At 44.0% G+C, this 19,091-nt stretch overlaps 1 protein-coding gene and 1 long non-coding RNA gene across 2 annotated transcripts in view; one reads left to right on the top strand and one right to left on the bottom strand.

Annotated features, from left to right (window-relative positions):
* Window positions 1–19,091, bottom strand: part of LOC135920736 (adhesion G protein-coupled receptor E2-like) — a 565,456-nt gene that overhangs the window by 455,781 nt on the left and 90,584 nt on the right. The gene's annotated exons all lie outside the window — the stretch shown is intronic.
* On the top strand, window positions 676–7,743 carry LOC135920745 (uncharacterized). Its single transcript, XR_011506950.1, has 3 exons — window positions 676–759; window positions 1,876–1,978; window positions 6,849–7,743. It is a non-coding gene; the product is annotated as an uncharacterized lncRNA (long non-coding RNA).

Below are 19,091 nucleotides of genomic sequence, written 5' to 3'. Positions count from 1 at the left end.
TATTTACTTAACTCCCTCGCTCTAGTAGCTCAGTGCCTGTGACGATGCCTTTAGCCGATGTAGTGATAACAGGTTCGATTTCCGGCAGTTGCAATTGCATTTTGTTACTCTTTGAATGCAAGAACACTCGGCAAATAATCTAACGTGCCCCCAATTGCTCAACATTATTCGTGAGCCCTCTACGGTGGCGTCTTTCCTAAGCTAGGCATTTCTTTGAGCCGTTACATTCCAATGAATGAGTTGTTCAATCAATCAGTGAATTGACAAATCAATCATGTTTGTTGGGTGAATCACCATTTCATTTAGCAGTTGGTGGTGTGCATAAGGAACGCCGATAGAGACGCAAGAGAACGCTTTTTTGACATCCATTTCCATTCATCTAAACCTTTTTAAATACAGTTAACAGCACCATAACCATCGCAATAAACTAAGCAATCTTCCAATCAAATAACCGAATCACTTTCAGCGGCGGGGACAGTGAGAGTTCACCAGGCAGCAACGGGGCCCAAGCCAGAAGAGGAAGTTTCATCAACAGGACCGCCAGCAGACCCAACCTGCCACGCCATTCCATCACCGACCGAAGGGCGAATAGTCGCGTTCGTGAAACCCACAAGCGGACCTTCTTCACACGATCTCCAAACTGAACACGCCGCAGTGCCTATGACGTCACCAGCGGAAAGGCCCGAAGGAGCTGCGGACCAGGCGTCGCCACCAACATCGCCCACAGGGGTCGAGGAACGTCCCGTCGATACCCCATCGGTACGCGCTCCTGAAACGAGCCAACTAATTCTTTCACCTTTGTAATTGCTCGACATTGAGACAGGCGAGCCGCTTGCAGCATATATTCCTACAAGAGTTGCTACTGGGAGCTCCGCAGTGCATCCAGCATTGGAATGATGGTTCTTATGAGGATATGCATGGGCTTGGTTACCCTGGCTTTAAATGCTTTGTAATTTCGCTCGTTTATCAATTTTAGAAGTTTATTTTGCAAGAAAGGCAGCAAATTGCAGTGATTAGGAAAGCATTAAAATACCCACTGGTTTCATGCATCGGTAAAAAAATGTATAATTTACTGGAAATTTAGAAACAGAGATTCTGGAAAATAACGCCGCAAGACCATCTCTAGTATCGGGCACGAAGGTTAATCCAATCCCTGTAGTCATACGAATCACGCCCGTGGTAGGTCAACGCAGCACAAGAGTTTTGTTTATTAATTATTGTTGGAAATTCAGATGTCTTGATGCACTCGACAGTGCACTTCACCGTAGAATGACTGCGAATCAATGCTCGCGAGGAACACCGTTTTGCGAGAAAACACGCTTTTGGGGCAGAGTCTCTGTTCTGGTGTAGATGTGCGCGTAGGGCTGAAGCTAAAATGTTATCCCCTCCTGAAAATTTAATAATGTGTCAATTGCGGCAGTGATGTTTGCAACCACTACGAAGGGGTAACGGCTCCATGGGAACTACATATGATTTAGAAACCGTTCTCTGTCTCTAAATTCAAGTTTTTTGAAGCATTCTTTTCTTTTTCTTAAACTGTATGACGTGCAGTAACAGCCAACTCGAATTGCGAGAGTACAAACTGGCAGCGACGTGGCGCAGGCTGGCGTGATTGACACCGAAGTCCGTATGAAAGTGATTTGTATTTGGGTTTCCGAAAGCGCGCTATAGGAAGGGGCCTCATCGCAAAATATCAGCAGAGGTATGGCTTGCCCTTGTGAGCAGATCTTTTAGTTCATCGTGGGCTCAGGTAAATTCATATAAGACATGCGCAGTGCTTCAGCAACCTGCGCGACACTGTTTCATGGCCATGGCGCCCGTCTTCAGCGAAGAAAAAGGTGGCATAGTTACGTGCGTGCATTCGGTATAATGCAGGTATTCGACCGAAGGAGAGCATCATCCATTGGAAAGGACGAACCAGCACCGGCCAGGGGAACTTTGTCAGAGAAAACTCGAGCCTTGGACGCTCTCCTCAAAAGTGAGCTAATGAAAGCTGCGATTTCCCAGAAAGAAAAAAAGAAATTGAATATGCTATTTTTTGCTATAAAAAGACACTTAGAACAATGAAGGCCATGAAAAATATATTCGCTGCCTCTCGGCCGCTCGGAAAGGCCAATACTTTGCCTTTTGCAATGACGCTGGGTTGCTCGATGATGTTAAACTTAGTTATCTCTATGTGCGAACATGCAATCTTCCTGTTTGCAGGCTTTATCACATGTAGAAACTCCACAAGAATAAACATCTCTGCTTACAAGTGTAGGAAAGAAAAACAGCAAGTCACTCTTGTGCTTCTCAGAACTTGTATACGAATTGTGCTGTAATACTGCTATATTCCCTTACAGACGCGTAAGCTTGTCTGCTGGCATATTATTCGTTTTTATGGGGCTTCGGTCAAAAGCACACTATCGCCCCTGAAACCGCAAGGCATCACCAACCGCCAAGTCGCAATCTAATAAAATACCAACCTAAAGATGGTGCAAGTTCGCAATTTGCCTTTTGTACTCGAATGAGAGCATTTGTGCATTATATAAGTTTTCGGCGCAATTAAACAACCACGTCGTTTACGTCGCTCAAGAGCTCTCTTCACATTCTTCTGATTTTGACTTTTGTTGTAAGGTAAAATAAAAGACCCCTACATGGTTTTTACGTGCCTGGTTCAGTCGCTCACAAATTCTAAACTATGCTACAGAAATTAACTCAATTTCTTTCTTTACTGCACAGTTTGCATAAAAAATGTAAAGTTCAGAGTCATCGAGTATTGTAATTGACGCAGGAGCAAGGTGTCCTGATATCATAACGCAACGCTTCGCATAATGTAATTTTCCACATCACGTGGAATAAGCGCAATTTCAAAGTGACAGCTTTCATCGCCTACTTCCTCTGGTTCTTTTGGGCACCTGGCCAGTGGAGATGCAAATGCAGAAGGAGAGAAGAAAGATGGTGGATTCTGATGGTCAAGTGAGGCCGGAGAGATTGCGGAGAGGACAGCCTCAGTGAGCACTCGGACGAATCGTGGAAACGATAACGCGAATTAGAAGGGTAGAGACATGCGAATGAAGCAACAAAATTTCATCCTTCCCACAGACGCAACCTGAGTGCTCATGTAAGCAGCACTGTGTCAGTGGCAGAGTGGGTGCTTCCGAATCCCCTCCGGATCAGCTCAATAGAGATTACTAAGTTTGCGAGCGCATATAACAAGTAATTTACATGACACACAAATCAATCGTCGCAGCCTACGAAGCAGAAGATGCGGTTTCATTCGTTAGCGGCAGGTAGATGCTAGACGCCAGCAACAGTCAGCTAGAGAACATCGACTCTACGAATGAAAGAAGCACTTATAGAACATAACGTCACCATGGCTAAAAAAGATAAGGAAGACATGCTACGACGGAGAAATTGGACCATTTGTAAACGTGTTGCACGATAGAATTTATAAATGCCGGACCAAATATTTTATCAAGGATCCATTTGCCGTATGGTTTGTTGGCACAGTTGCTACGGTTTCATCTTGGATGAAATGGCACCAAAAGGGACACACAATACTACACGCTAAAACAGGTTGCACTGGCAACGTTTCAAACAACAAAAAGCTGTTAGTTGCACCTGTAATTTCGTCTAGTCTTGTGTGTGGTCTGCATTTGAGTAATTTCTTTCACGATGGAGGCAGACTTGTACACGTTACCGAAAGAAGGTAACCGATTATAATGCTAATTACTTCTTCCATAAATGTAATTGAACACAGTTGCCACTTACTCTCCCCAGCATTGTAATTTAGCTATGATAAAGTGTGATTGATTACATTGACAGTAATTTGCTCCCCATTTTATTACCATTGCAAAATGTAGTGTGTAATACGAGCTGGCCAGGCTCTTTAATTACGTCAGCTTATATGCACGTTGTTTATATTAACTAAGAAATTGCTGTTCAGATTTTTCTTCGATATTCTTCCCTGGTTTGTTTCTGAAGACATCTGCAGCGACATTGAAACATCGTTGGCTGTGCAGGCTGAATAGAGGGGCTATCCTGTAACGTACGAGCACCTTGCTCACAAGATTGGGAAAGGCGCTCTCGATATAGAACAAGTGAAATACCGAAAACTCACCCGTACGTGATTCACTCGTATGAACTCCCCAAATGGCCATCACTCTAAAGGAGAAGGATCGACATTTGGGCGAGTTGGTACTGGTTGAACATCTTGAAGGGGCAGCGCAAAAAGACGATGACAGAAGGCAGGAAACACACAGGACAGCGCTGAACTCACAACTAACTTTATTTGAAGGCATACATACACTTATGTACACAACCCATAGCCACGTGCTCTCCCGTACATGGCGTCATTATCAATGCGCAGGCAAAAAACACGAAACACCATTTATTCTAATGCTCCCAATTCACTTGCATGATAGTGAATTTGAATTTTTAAGCCGCTTCATAACGTAGCATTAGATTAAATGGTGTTTCGTGTTTTTTGCCTGCGCACTGATAATGACGCCATGGACGGGAGAGCACGTGGCTATGAGTTGTGTACATAAGTGTATGTATGCCTTCAAATAAAGTTAGTTGTGAGTTCAGCGCTGCCCTGTGTGTTTCCTGCCTTCTGTCATCGTCTTTTTGCGCTGCCCCTTCAAGATGTTCACTCTAAAGGAGAGTCGTCTCAATTTTTCGGCCATCATATGACGGACTTGATTGAAGCAGATTTGTTCTACCGCCACAGGAAATTTTGAAAATATATGTTCATGGGAAAAAAAGACAGATATAAACATGCGTTTAAGACTGTATGTTTAAGTCTGTTTAAGATTGTTTAAGTCTGTATGAGCAAAATCATACTGCTCGTAGCGAAGAAGCATTCAGTGGCTGCTTTTAGCGCTCATGAAGGCCCCTTAAGATTACTTCCAGGAGAGGGAGAGAAAGACAGAGATGGACAGAGAAATTTATCGGACTTCCTTTAAAGGGTTGCAACTCGGCAAGACTGCTCCACTGAGGTGAGTGGGGCATTGCTGCAGCACGCTGACTGCGGGAAGGAGGCGACCTATTGCAGAAATTTTTATTCTTTTGGACACTGTAGTCACCACCAAAAATAAGTCCCCACCAAATAAGTAAAAGTGAGAAAACTGATGCAAGCATACTAGCACACGATAACAACAAATTGGAACAAGAAAGTCTATATAAGTTCATGCAAGCCACTGATACTTGAAGCGTGGCAGGAAAGCGGATAGAAAGATTGGTCATCACTGGCACAGATGATGACTTGCCAAGGGCTGCCGAAGAAGGCTGCTGAAGAAGAGCAACTGTGCTGACGGAGCTCGCAGTGTTTCGTGGTCACCCACCGGGCAAACGCCAGGTATTTACGTCAGGTGTAGCACTTCCACTGGATGCAGGGAGGAGAGCGTCGCAATTCCCGCAGGAAATCCCTCTGGCTCGGTTGGTGTTGCGAAGCTCGGGTCCCTACCCGGCAGCTTCCTCCAAGCACCCGATGCAGTGGCAGCCTCTTCTGTCTTGCCTCGCTGTTCTCGCGCTCCTCCTTTTCCATTTCTTCTTCCTTCTCTTCCTTTTTTCAGAGACTGTGTGAGTTTCCGATTGGCTCTAGAGTTCTTGTTATTTGGCGGTGATGAGGTTCTTTTACGGGATCAACGAAATGCGTGCATGCGAGGTGCTAAAACGTCGGTGATGCTAATAAGAGTACAAGGCTGCTTGCAAACGCACTAATGGTGACACCATCGATAATAGAAACCAGACACTCGTTTTCAAAACACCACACCAACTCGAGTTACGCTAAACTAATATGACACGTGAAATGCAGAAGTATAGTCAAGGCACGTGACACATTAACACGCTTGGGAGTCAACGGAGAGCGTCCCCGGTTATGAATGGATAACAAAGGAAAAGAAAATCTCGAGCAAACAGCGAATTCACCAGTTAGTTGAGAGGTAGCCTCTGAGTAATGCAGTTCCGGATGGCGCGAACCAACTGAGGCAGTAGGCGGCAGTGAGTAGTAATATACGGGTGGTCTACGTGACAATGTGCTCGACTGCCAAATCGCGGTCGTGGGAAGTAGTCACAACGCGACGTCCCAGGCTCCAGAGACGACTAGCAGCAGCGAGCGTGTAGGAGCCATTAGGGTACAGGCCAAGACTGTCGACCGGCCGCTTATTCGCGCCTCGTCGCCCAGCTTTACGAGAACCGTCCCGGGCGTGCATACCGCAGGTTGCTGCAAAGAAGGCGCCAGTTCGACGGGAAGTGTTTAGCTGGCTAGGCAGAGGCCCTCGCAAGCCTAGGTCCAGGCGCCCGTCAAGGTCGCATCTCCGCACCATAGCCGCCTTCCCTTCTTGCAGCCGCCAACGTGTCTCCTCCACGCTCCCTGCCCTTTCTCTTCCTTCCTTTCTTCATCTCCTTCTCCGTTTGCACCTCAAGTTCTTGGCCAACTAGCGCTTGTTCTTGTTTTGTTCGTCTTTTTTGTCATGCTTGGCACGCCCGTGCCAAACGCGCACCACGTCGTCCTTGTCATCCTCTATTGCTGCCGGCCATCGGGCACACCATGCTCGCGTAGTCTCGAGTTTCACACAAGTATTCACAAGTATCACAAGTATTCACACTATTCGAACGTTCAGCCTTGCGTACCTTCAGTCTTAAAGTGTGTTCAATTTTGCGGAAGACCACTCCTCTGGTGGAGTCCGTCCGAGCTCATGCAGAAGCAGGGATGGTGTACTCTTTGAGTGTTGGAGCAAACTCTCTTAAACATGAGGTATTCTTGCTCAAAAGAAGTTTCCAGCATTTCATTCGCTCTTTGTGTGTGTGGTGTCACATTACGAATTGTAAGCGTTTTTTGTTCTTTCTCACTTCTTGCACAGGTGTTCTTTATTACAGCCAGCTCCAGCATGTGTACCCGAGCGGGCCCAGTCAGGGCTCTGACGGGAGACTGCAACAAGGCCGTCAGCAACTTCCCGGCTTTCACTCGAGCCTTCCAGTGTCCGACTGGCTCACCCATGAACTGGGCTCACCCATGAACCCAGCGCAATTTATTTCGACTGAGCCCCACAATCTAACATTTGCTGTGGCGACACAAGCATGCTGTCGCGACATGTTTTCAGTTTCTTTTTCGCATTGTACATAATGCCCACTGACGTTATATGCGCATATTTTAAAACATGTCCTGCTGCGACAACAATTTCGCGCCACGAGTTCCGTCACGAAACTTTTGGACGACTGTGACACCTTCAACGAAGCACCGAATTTAGACGTGCCTTCACTGCTACATAGCTTTTTGGTTTTACAGTCAAGCCTCTTGCCTAAAGTTCTCACTAACTTTTTTTATCTCCTCTAATCTCGTCGATGAATTGTTGTTATCGTTTGTGGAATGTTTTAATAGGTCGACATTGCTAGGGCACAAAACTCAAGATACAATCGTAGTAAACAAGGGTAGGTGGACCATTATTGAGTAATTATGTGCCAGAAGATGGGACAGGCTACTTTTTATAACTATATACAAAGGATGGATGACCAATGGGCAGGCCGTCCTTTTTTGTGTCTATTCGAATGCAACAGTGCGTAATTTTTTTGTTGGTGATTTCTTGTCACTCCTAAACCAGTGACCACCTGTCGCAAGAAAGAAGTCGTTTCCGATGTATGACTGCATAAAACACAGTGCTGTAGTTAGCCATACTCTTGTATGGACGTGTAGACGTGGAACAGCCCGTTGTTATCATATGTGGTATTCAATATTTTAATAAACTGGAACACCGATGACATCCGGCTCCCTTTTCTCTTTTTCCCCCACTTTCTCGTGTAATGCTCGCTCTCTACTTCTTTTGTTTTGGGTCCTCCCAATTTTCGGCAGGGTTCCCAACTACAGTAATCGGTTGATTGCTTCAACGAGAGAAATTTTGTAGCCGCAAAATGTTTCACCGCGTTGATTCCTGGATCGGTTTTTGGTCATGCAACAGGCGTCGCGGAGATACGCCAAAGATGCTTGTAATTTAAACGGCGCCCTTGCGCCATAAAAAAAAATCAAATCAAATTATTATTATTATTATTATTATTATTATTATTATTATTATTATTATTATTATTATTATTATTATTATTATTATTATTATTATTATTATTATTATTATTATTATTATTATTATCAACAACAACAGCAACAAGAGCAGCAGCATCTCAATGATCCCTGAAGACTTGCCGTACAGCTTCCCGAGTAAGCGAGCTAAACAGCCGGAACGCATAACCACAATAGGCTGCGGTAACCACATTTAAAGAAACCACCTCAGACCTTTGAAATTTTCGATTGCGCCAAACCGTGTATTGTACGTCTTCCAATCTTACAGCTACGATATGCAACGACTATATCGTGTACATCTCCTTTGCAGGAGGTACACATTTAATGATAAAAATGCGTGACTACATATATAATTTAAGTATTCAAGCAATGTGCAAACACTAAATCTCAGCATACCAAAATAGCTTGTGTAAGAAAAAACAAAGAGTTGGTTAACGACGTTTGTCTATACACAATGTCAGGTTGTGTAGCCGACTGGAAAATCGAAAAGATATGCTGCCTGAAAGAACTACATAAACCAAACAATAGACTACTTGACTTCATTTACATAAGAAAGAGCTCATGCTAAGTTTCCCTAAACCTAAGGTTATCCATGCAGCTTTTCTAAAGCGGGGCTAAAACAACAGTGCTTGCAGCGCTTTGAAGTATCTGTGGCACTGCAACAAGCGCAGAACAACAAGCGCAGCCAGTTGTGACCAGATCAATGTTGTGCAATCTGTACGAACGCAACAACGGTTGCAAAGTTTCTCGAATGGCGGAGCTGCACTTGCGCACAGACTTTACTTAAGTGAGGATTCCAACATAAACCGAAAGTTTGACGGCGACAAAGGGACGATCACACGAAGAGCATCACGAACCGAAAGGCTGTTTCCCCATTGAAGGCGCGCGCAGAATGACTAACTTCAGTGCTGCGTTAAAGTAGGTCGTGTGTGCACAAGTCGTCGGTAAAACTTATTACTTCCACGAAGCTGAATTAGCCGAGGCTCTTAGCTTTTCTGGAAGCTATACATGTGGCACCGTGCGCTTTCTGGCTTCATTTGCCTAATGAGTTGCAGGCATTGAACGAGCAGGAGACAGCCCTGTTTTATCGAGTTCTATTGCCGATGCAGGTGGGCGGCGCGGTGACCTGCGTAACAAGTGTAAGCGCCCCGGTGAGCTGGCAGCGTGCCACAACGAATGTGTTATAAACTCAAACAATTCCTACGATGCATTACAACGGACGGTCATAGGGAACAGTTCTTGAAAGTTGGTGGCGCGAATCAAGTTAGTCAATATCCTGGACTTTAATCCACGCCCCAGCATTGTGATTAAAGCAGTGCGATTATATACATGAAGAAAACGTGGTTAAAATGTTGGACTCGAGGCTTATTTGGGAAGTGAATAAAGAGAGGCGCGATTGGGCCGAGCCAGTCTTGCTCTGAGAGCCTCATGTGTCAATCTTTATGTCTTGAAGTGTTATTGTCTCAGGGACCTAATAACGGGACCAATCCCATTGAGTAGTCGAAGGACATTACCGTGTTGGGACAGTACTTGTACAGCTTCTGCTGAAATCAAACCTTTGCGCTGTGTACCCGCGCCTAGACGAAATGATTTGCTCTGCCTGGCGAATAACTGCAGCAACCAAAGCTTAAGCACAATACGCAGTGGTTGTAGTACAATTGAGTGTTTTTCAATGCTCATGTCCGCTTGCTTCAGTTAAAATTAGATATAACCGAGTCACCAAGGTGGCGCTTCGTCACTACTTAGCTTTCCTGCCAAAGATGAACTTATTAGAGAGTTTTAGCCCAGCGGGTTTACGGCCAGCGGAGCGGAGCGGGCGAGCGGAGACGCGACTGCGCATGCGCACCACGCTGAGGCGGCCAGCGGTTTTACGGAGCAGCGTTTACGGCCGATTTACGCTTGAGCCGCCCATCGCCGCCAGCCGCACCGCACGCTTGCGGTCGCGCGAAAAATTGCACGTATCCAGCACTTGTGCACAAATTACCATTTACACTGTGTGCACAGTGTGTACCTTACACATTATAAACCGAAATTTGTGCACAAGTGTTTGATACGTGGAATCTTTCGCGCGACCGCACGCGTGCGGTGCGGCTTGCGGCGATGGGCGGCTCGAGCGTAAATCGGCCCTTACGCCCGCTGGAAAGCACTCCCCAGCGGAGGGTATACGCAGCGCGCGAGCGTGCGTAAGGGCGCGCGGGCGTGTATGGGAAATGCAAGACGGCAGCCGCGAACATGAACGCCGGCAGTTCTGCATCGAAGACGGCGACTGCCGCGCTGACCCGTACATTAGTACTCAGTACATTATTAACAAATAATGCACTGAAAAATGTAATATATCTTTATTCAACATTTCTTGCATAATAAAAGCAAGCGTAATTCAATTTCATTTTTCAGTAACTCCTATTCGAACCACTAGGTGGGGCAGCAGAGCACCCCGCTCTTTACCCCGCTCGAGCGGGTGATCCGCTGGGCTAAAATTCTTTTTTCGCGAGCCGCGCCGCTGGCGCAACGGTGGAGACCGCTCCGCTCCGCTGGCCGTAAACCCGCTGGGCTAAAACTCTCTATTGTGCTGTCACGGCAACGCAGCTTTATGAATTGAACGCTGCCGCGCCTAGAGTAAGAGCATGGCTTGCGAAATCTTGAGCTGGAAATAAATTTCTTAATAAGGTAAGATATTATGCGCGGACATCCATCAACATTAACTTTCTTCTGTAGCCCGTGAGTGTGAATAGCCACGGAATTAATGAGACATCGGAAAAAAGAACTGCGAGTAGTATGTAAGGTTAAACTTGCCTGATAATGTCGGATCAAGCATAAGCGGATGTAATACCATAAGCAGATAAAGGAACAAAGTAATCTTTAGCTACGAAAAAGACGACTATCTTCACTTTCCATGGTCGCTGCCGTTCAAGCACCATACATCACAATAATTTATCTGTGTCCCAGACGTAATTAATCGTTCCTAGAATGACTGGAGGCAAAGAAAAAATGATAGGAATAAATTTTTTGCCAACGTCATGAAAAAGCGCGAAGGAGCTGCTCTACTATCTTTGGTGTTTATGCTTCTGATAAGCCAGGTTAAAAGACGCTTACGTAGCAAATTATGGCGAGTGTTTTCTTAGCACATCGTCCTCGTTTTGTTTGATAATCTTTTCGTAACTAACTATGGCCTAGGTCTGCAAAACGTCCACAGGCAGGTTTGCCACTGGGATTTATTTTTTTTGCTCGCCTCTAATTATAAGTGTGAAGCATTGAGCAGCAAACTTTAAATTCAAAATGAGCATCTCAGTAGTTATTTTTTAGTGTAATAGAATATATGTATTTGTACAAGCGAGTATCTGTTTTCTACTGTTTATATCAGCGCCAACCTTCTGCGGCGGAGACAGAACTGACGCGTGACTAAGATCAGAGAAAAAGGACAAGACGCGCGTGTAACTTGGTAATGCGCGTCACAGGTCACGTGAAAAGGACGGGCATTGCGCCTATGGAACACCTGGACATAGGTGCTGAAATGAGAGAATCAGATCAGGTGGATAATGGATATCGCAAGTTACGCGGTAGAAGTGAGCGGGGCGCGATAGCTAGTTAGCGCCGGCAATGCCGCTAATCAAATTATTGCATAAATGTTCAAAGAACACTGCGGGCCCACAACGCTATCGCATTACAGTCACAAATGCGACCTGGTCAGCGGGTAATCTTGCTCGCCTTATTCTGCAACTTCTCATCAAAAGCTATTCCCACTTAACTGTTGTCAAAAGTAATCCTATACAGGAGCCTCATCTCGTATACGATCAGCAACAAACAGTTCTGCAACAGATAACAAACCATTCTGGATATCTTTTGCACTCTGCTTTATTCAAAAATTCTTAACATAATAGGTGCAGCGTAACTGTTTGTGTGTGGTCATTTCATGAAGAATAGGGCGTTCTTAAACAGGGTGTCCTAGCTAACGTTAGCCAAGCTGTTTAGTGCGACCAAAAAAAAAGATTTAAAAGACATGGTGCAAGGTACTATCCTAAAACCTGAGGTGTTCTGTTGCGCGTGGTCTGACAACCGCACACCGTCTGATAATTTTGTCTTACACTGCCTTTTTCTAAGTTTTTTTATTGAAGAGCTTGGCTAACGTTAGCTGGCACACATGGTAGTTATTTAGACATTAGTTCACAAGTGAATAAGGATAACTGATTTTGTTTGATTTGTTTTAACCCCAGAAGGAACGGATGGGCTACGAGGGAGGCCATGTAAATATAGGGGGACCTGGTTAATCTAAATCTGCTGGGAATCAGTAAAGCACAACCAAAGCACCGTGAAAAAGCATTGTAGGATACCGCTAATATGGCGACGGGATCTATGACTCCTGAGAAATTCTACTGCCACAAAGCAATCACTGACAGTTCCGAGTCTTAAGAGAACGGCGATGTTTATGGCCTACATGAATCCTTATCGCTCAATCTATTCTATCATATTTTTACACCCAGATTGTACGCTATCATCAGCTTTCAAAGAATGCCACGTTTTACGTGTCCGTCGCACAATGGTAAGCATTTTACGAATTGATTTTGCTATGGCGAACTATCAGCTACGCGCAGAGATTCACCTACGCCATCGAGGCTTCCGCAAAATCTATAATGGATCTTCCCGTGGCACGTTTTACGTTATACGTAAAACAAACGTGCGGGGTCATCAACTTATACCTCCCGCTGAAATGACTTCCGTCGGGAACGGCGTAATTACATAATCGAAGAGAGCTGAAGCGGCATGGCCACTCGGCAGTGCGGATCGAAGGTCACGAAGTGCAGCCTGTTCTTGCACAAGTACGACATGTATGTATGCATGCATGTATGTATGTATGTATGTATGTATGTATGTATGTATGTATGTATGTATGTATGTATGTATGTATGTATGTATGTATGTATGTATGTATGTATGTATGTATGTATGTATGTATGTATGTATGTATGTATGTATGCATGCATGCATGCATGCATGCATGCATGCATGTATGTATGTATGTATGTATGTATGCATGCATGTATGTATGTATGTATGTATGTATGTATGTATGTACGTATGTATGCATGCATGCATGCATGCATTCATGTATGCATGCATGCATTCATGTATGTATGTATGTATGTATGTATGTATGTATGTATGTATGTATGTATGTATGTATGTATGTATGTATGTATGTATGTATGTATGTATGTATGTATGTATGTATGTATGTATGTATGTATGTATGCATGCATGCATGTATGTATGTATGTATGTATGTATGTATGTATGTATGTATGTATGTATGTACGTATGCATGCATGTATGCATGTATGTATGTATGCATGCATGTATGCATGTATGCATGTATGCATGTATGCATGTATGTATGTATGTATGTATGTATGTATGTATGTATGTATGTATGTATGTATGTATTTCCTTACATGCAGATATATGTAGTAAAACCAATATCCAGGCGCGATGAATACGTCACGAGAAAAAAAAAACATTCTCCCGGTCACTTGTGCTACGACATATTTAAAGGTTAATGGACGCCATCAGGAATAATTAGAGTCTAGGACCAGCACGATAATAGGAGGGCATTCGTGGTCATAAAATTGCTGCTCACCGGCATCCAGCGAGCTTACCCAGGCGATTGAAACTATCGGTGGGGTTGAAGCGAGGCATTTGACTGGCCATTGTGTGGTAGAATAGGAAAGGGGGGGGGGGCAGAGTCACCAGGCGCACACACTATATTGCCATAAAAACTCGCGACGATGCAGCAGGAAGCGATGAGAACGTTGTGTACCAGTGAGCGTTATTCACCAGTGTACCAGAACATTCGTTCACGGCACCCTCTTATTAAATGACCACCAGGGCTCAGCAGTAAGTACCACAATACTGCTCTCGTTCATAGCTGTTCACGTCTTTCCTTGGAATCCGCACGCTCGGGCACTAGTAAAACGAAACGCGCATTGTACTACCGGAACGCTCCCGGTAGCACAGCAATCTACTGGCTTTCCGGTTTCTTTTTTTCTTCTTTCGCGTGTATCTACGTCTCGGAGTTGTTTCGGTGATCGACTTTTTTTTTTCGTCTTGCTCAATATAGAAAATCATCATATAGCTTAACGCTTAAGGGTACAAATCTATTATGTATTATGTATTATGTAGCACGAATGAAGTGCTACACTGGTATGCGATATCCACAGCCTACAAAGAAGAAAGGCTGTGTGCCTAGCCTATAAGCGGGGTATCTACAGCTTGCATTCGAAACTTCAACACGTTACCAGAACATTGTCATCAACGAGTGCAATAAAAAAATACTAATAATGAACCAGCTAAGCTATATAACTACTCCATGCAAACTTTCCCTCAGCCCCAATTACAAATAATATTGTCCACTCCGGAAAAAATTTAAAAACGGGAAGATGGCACATTACACGCGTTGCGAGCGTACACATCAATTTACTCGGCATTAACAGAAAGGAAGGAGTGGGCCTCAAAGTCCAGCGCGCGAATACTTTATTATAGTGAACGACATCTTGCGCCTCCATTCCAAATTTTCGTTATGGGGCAGAAATCAGTGGGAAGCTGTGTAATAATTTAAACTACAGTTTGCTGTTAAATATCTGTCTAGTTTTGAACCCACGAGCGCTGTGCACATAGCCCCACTTGTAAATTGCTTTCGAGGCTGTTGCAGCTAAGAGGCACTGAGGCTCATAGTCCAATAGGCATCGCTTTAATGCCAAGTGCATCGCGTACAAACTTGGCAACCCTGCTGGACTCATTGTTCACTGGAATTCATCAGAAAAATATATTTTCTATATAAACATGTCTTTTAAAACTATTCTTTATTGTCTTTTAAAAAATGTTTTATTCACAAGGAATTTGTGCACTTATGGCCTCATGCTCTTCCTCGGATAACGTGTATGGGAATGTGCGACAATCTTTTCGAATGTATATGAACCAGACTAGACAAAAGAAAAACAGACGCATGAATTTTTTCCGGTGTGCTATGTCGGATTGTATATATGTAACAGCGAGGGTTAATACGACGCCTAACTAATTCGCGTTGTGCCTACAGTCTAGAGACTGCCTTCATTTATTTTTCAAACATGAGGGATTGTTCGTGATTTAAACAATCTGCAGGAGGGAATGCCACAAGTGTAGCGTATAACCACAAAGATTAGCCAAATTGATCACCACATCACATCGGTTAATCTCAGGTTTCTTACGGAATACAAGGTTATGCTTACCGTTCTTATAAGGACCAGCTGTTATTGCTATTACTGTGTTGTGGGTGCACCCATAGAGCGTTTACCAACAAAGTCGTTCTTTGCACAGCAGCACACACGAAGGGGAAAACATGTTCTTCGAACTTACGAAAAAATTAAACATAACAGTAGCGCATGTAGCGACCTGACGAGTACGGTACGATAAGAGTTCGATATTCTTTCAGTACCTGAAAAAAAATCACAAGAAGTTTCTAAGCTCCAAAGACTCTTACAAGAGGAAAAAGAGTAAAACCAGTGGTCCGTTAAAATGAGAAGTTTCAAGATCACGCCAAAGGCCATGGCAGACAAACCTCGCAGCCTGTACGGTAACTATATCTATAAACATGAAATTCGTATGTACAACAAAAAGTGTATTGAACGCTTTCCCAAAGTTGCGCCAATAACTTTCAGGTGCTTCCAGTGGTGCACATTTTAAGGTTTCCTTGTGAAAAGTATGAAGCGCGTAAAAAATCCAGCAGACAGGAAAACGGTGGCAGAAGCATTACTAACGCTTCGTAGAAACGTATGGTTGAACGTTACAAAGTTTCGACTTTTACATGGCCCTTTCTACACGTCTAGGTGCCCCTTCACTTTCATATTTATGGAAGTGTACAGAACCAAGTATTCAGTAAGACATGTGCGGGACTTGGTCATCGGGACTCTTGAAAAAGTTCACACTCGCTTCACTTGAATCCATCGGCAGAAACATCCTGGTTCCTGCAATGCATGAACTCAGTTTTATTTTTAGTTTTCTTGCCCGGAGGGCTCGCTCTCTCTACCCTGCTGTCCGCTTCAGTAACTGCGATGGTGCTACTCACATGCTTGCGAGAGCAGAAAGAGTTGAGAATCGAGGAAGTAAAATCACGTGTGTTGTTCGTCTGCAAGCCATCGGAACACTCGGTTACTCGGAAGTTGTTGAGTGCAAAAGGAAGCAAAAGAAACAAGGTTCTTTCTTTTTTTTAAATTACTGCGAGCGTTTCAACGCGAAAGCACTCTGTGCCCCATTACGCGAAAATCCGGCGTTGTGATCCACGGCGTGACCAAAAGAGGGTACCAAAAGTGGCCTATGGTGCGACGAATAAAGGCACGTAGAAAATGCTCGTATTGATGTGAAATTTGTCAGGCAGGTTTCTGTAAACAAAGTAAATTATCGCCTTCCAAAAGAAAATTCGGTAAACTTAGGTATGTAGGGGGGGGGGGGGGGAGGCGGTTAGAATTGAACCCGGTCCTTCGGGGTGTGAGACGCCATGACGGCCCCACGGATATGGTTGGCTAATGTGCCTAGTGAGTGTGCCATTGCACACGTCGCGTCAACGTCTCCCGGGTGTTACTTGCTCTTCGCCTTTCATCGGTACTGTGTATACTGTGTCTACTGAGATGCACTCTTGAGCGTCTGCCTCAGTGGCATCTGTGAAACATGTGAAACAGAAGACGAAGCAAGGGAACACAAAAAAAAAATGCCGCGCAAGTTTAGAAGAATACATTGTTGTCCTTATTTTCCTTTTTTGGCGCAACAATGTATTCTTTAGATCCCAACCAACTCGCCCAGCAACAAGTTCTACTCAAGTTTACAACGCGCATGACGACATACGTATGAATACCTAAGCGAAAACATTTCCCCCAAAGCCACTACAATGCTTTGGAATTTCCACACGTAAGCAGTCTTAAGTGTGTCTGCGAACCTTTTCTTTCCATCACAGACGCAAATCCTCAAAGTGCATTTACATGTCTATTTTTCTCGCTCTCAAAAATTTTGTTTAAGCCTATTATTTCTTCTTTTGAAGACAACATAGATATAAGCCAAGGCTTGTGGAGGTCGAGCAAATTACGTACATCGATTTTGCGCTCGATAGTAGAAAAGGAGAACACGACCAATATTTTACGTGTGTTTGTGACATGTCTTGCTACCTGCCTATGCCAAGCCGCTGTGAAACGTAACTTTTTCAGAAGCAACAAAACTTTAAACAGTCAGCATATACTGCTACAACCCCACTACATCCGCACACTGAGTGCGATAACGTCGGCGTACTGCTTAATTTCATATAGAGCATTTATTATCGGCAAAAATAGGGGGAGCAGTGATATGGGTACAACAGCTTCTTTTTCCTAACAATATTTTCTTGCTTTGAACGATTGATTGAGCACAGTGTCCAAAAGTATGATCATGAAAGAAGAAAACTAAGAAAAGGAGGTAATTAAAAATGCATATGAAGAAGACAAGTGCTAATTGATGTGCATGAGTGGACTTCGTATAGGTGCATGCTCAATTATTTCGCGTGTACTGAACGACATTTCAATACTTTATTTCCAGTCCAGGACATCCCAATACAGACTTCACGAATCGTCTTGATAACTGGCACAGGGACCACCCGCTATGGCAAAGAGCAATCGCGAAAGCGAATTGAGTGGACGGCCAATGATATCATTGCAAGGCGTAATGAAAGGCAGTATACATTCCAATGCCCAAACAGTTCGGTATCTAAAAAGGGGAAGTGGGATGCAAGGAACACACTTTCCCCAAACGTTAGTGATGGACCATCACTGCGGGTAATTCGTGAGAGAAGATAATGCCGAACGAGAGAGCCTTCCCGTGTTCGGCGATTTCGCACTGATCACGTGACCTCGCCGATCGGCGTTACCCGAAGACCATTTCATATGACGTAAATTGGTCCTCAAACGCGAGAAGCCTAGCGACGGGCAGATATTCTGCGCGGACGGCTGCGGGTCTCGTAATTGCTGTGGGATTTTGCTTTTCAAAGCGTCAACACGTATTGCCAGCGCGAGAACGTCGTTTCAAACCGTGGTGGAATAGTCTAAAGTACGAATGGAATCAATGCGAGTATCTGAGAAAAACAACCTCAGAATCTTGAATTGAATCCTGAATGTTTGCTCATTTCTAAAGTTATTTATTTATAAAAATTTTAACGGAGTCTATTTCGTTAAACAGAAGGGACTGGCATACGTCCTTTCACAGGTACGTATTACCGTTTGCAATTTAACCTCTGCACAAATAAGAGACATTTAAATAAGAAACGGCTCTCGACTATCTTGGAAATAATAATAGTGAAAGAGATGTAGCAAGTGAAAAGCACGTTACAGGGGGACAGTGGAGTGTTCGGCTCATTAACGAAAATGAATGCAATAATAAGGAACTGTGAATTTACAGAGAAATGCAAACAAGACATGCTAAATAATAAATAATAACGCTATAACCAATAAATAAATGAAAGACTCGGGGAAGTATGTGCCGTGTAAATCTTAATCACGAACTGGCGGAATCATTCAAAGCACCGATCACTTCCATACCTATCTCTTTCTCGAAGCTCCATTAAATGTTTTTAACCCTTTTGTTAGAAAGCGACTATAATTTAACAATAATGGATGCTTTTTTCAAACTAAATGCCCTCTGAACATTCGCAATACGCATTGTACGTATCGATTCGTTGTTTAAACAGCGTTTTTCCATTAAGAAAGATTAAGGTGTAAGTTATTGCTTGCGCTTTTTTTTCGTTATTTGCCCGTGCCCTCTGCTCACCAAGATACGTGATGAGGTATGGTTCCTCTGAGAATGGCAAAGGCATCACTTATGAGGCAGCTAGTATTTAAGGACTGAACTCCTGGATGGACTATTGCATGGTGTAGTGGAGAGGAAAAAGCCATCTGGTGGAACCAAGCTTCACGTCACGTGACTGAAATTTTTGGCAGGCCGTCAGCTTTCTTTCTTTTTTGGCGGAGGGGGGGGGGCAGCGTTGAAAGCT

This window comes from Dermacentor albipictus, chromosome 6 (genome assembly GCF_038994185.2).
Source record: "Dermacentor albipictus isolate Rhodes 1998 colony chromosome 6, USDA_Dalb.pri_finalv2, whole genome shotgun sequence".
Taxonomy (NCBI): Eukaryota; Metazoa; Arthropoda; class Arachnida; order Ixodida; family Ixodidae; genus Dermacentor; species Dermacentor albipictus.
This window is presented reverse-complemented; position numbering and strand designations above follow the sequence as displayed.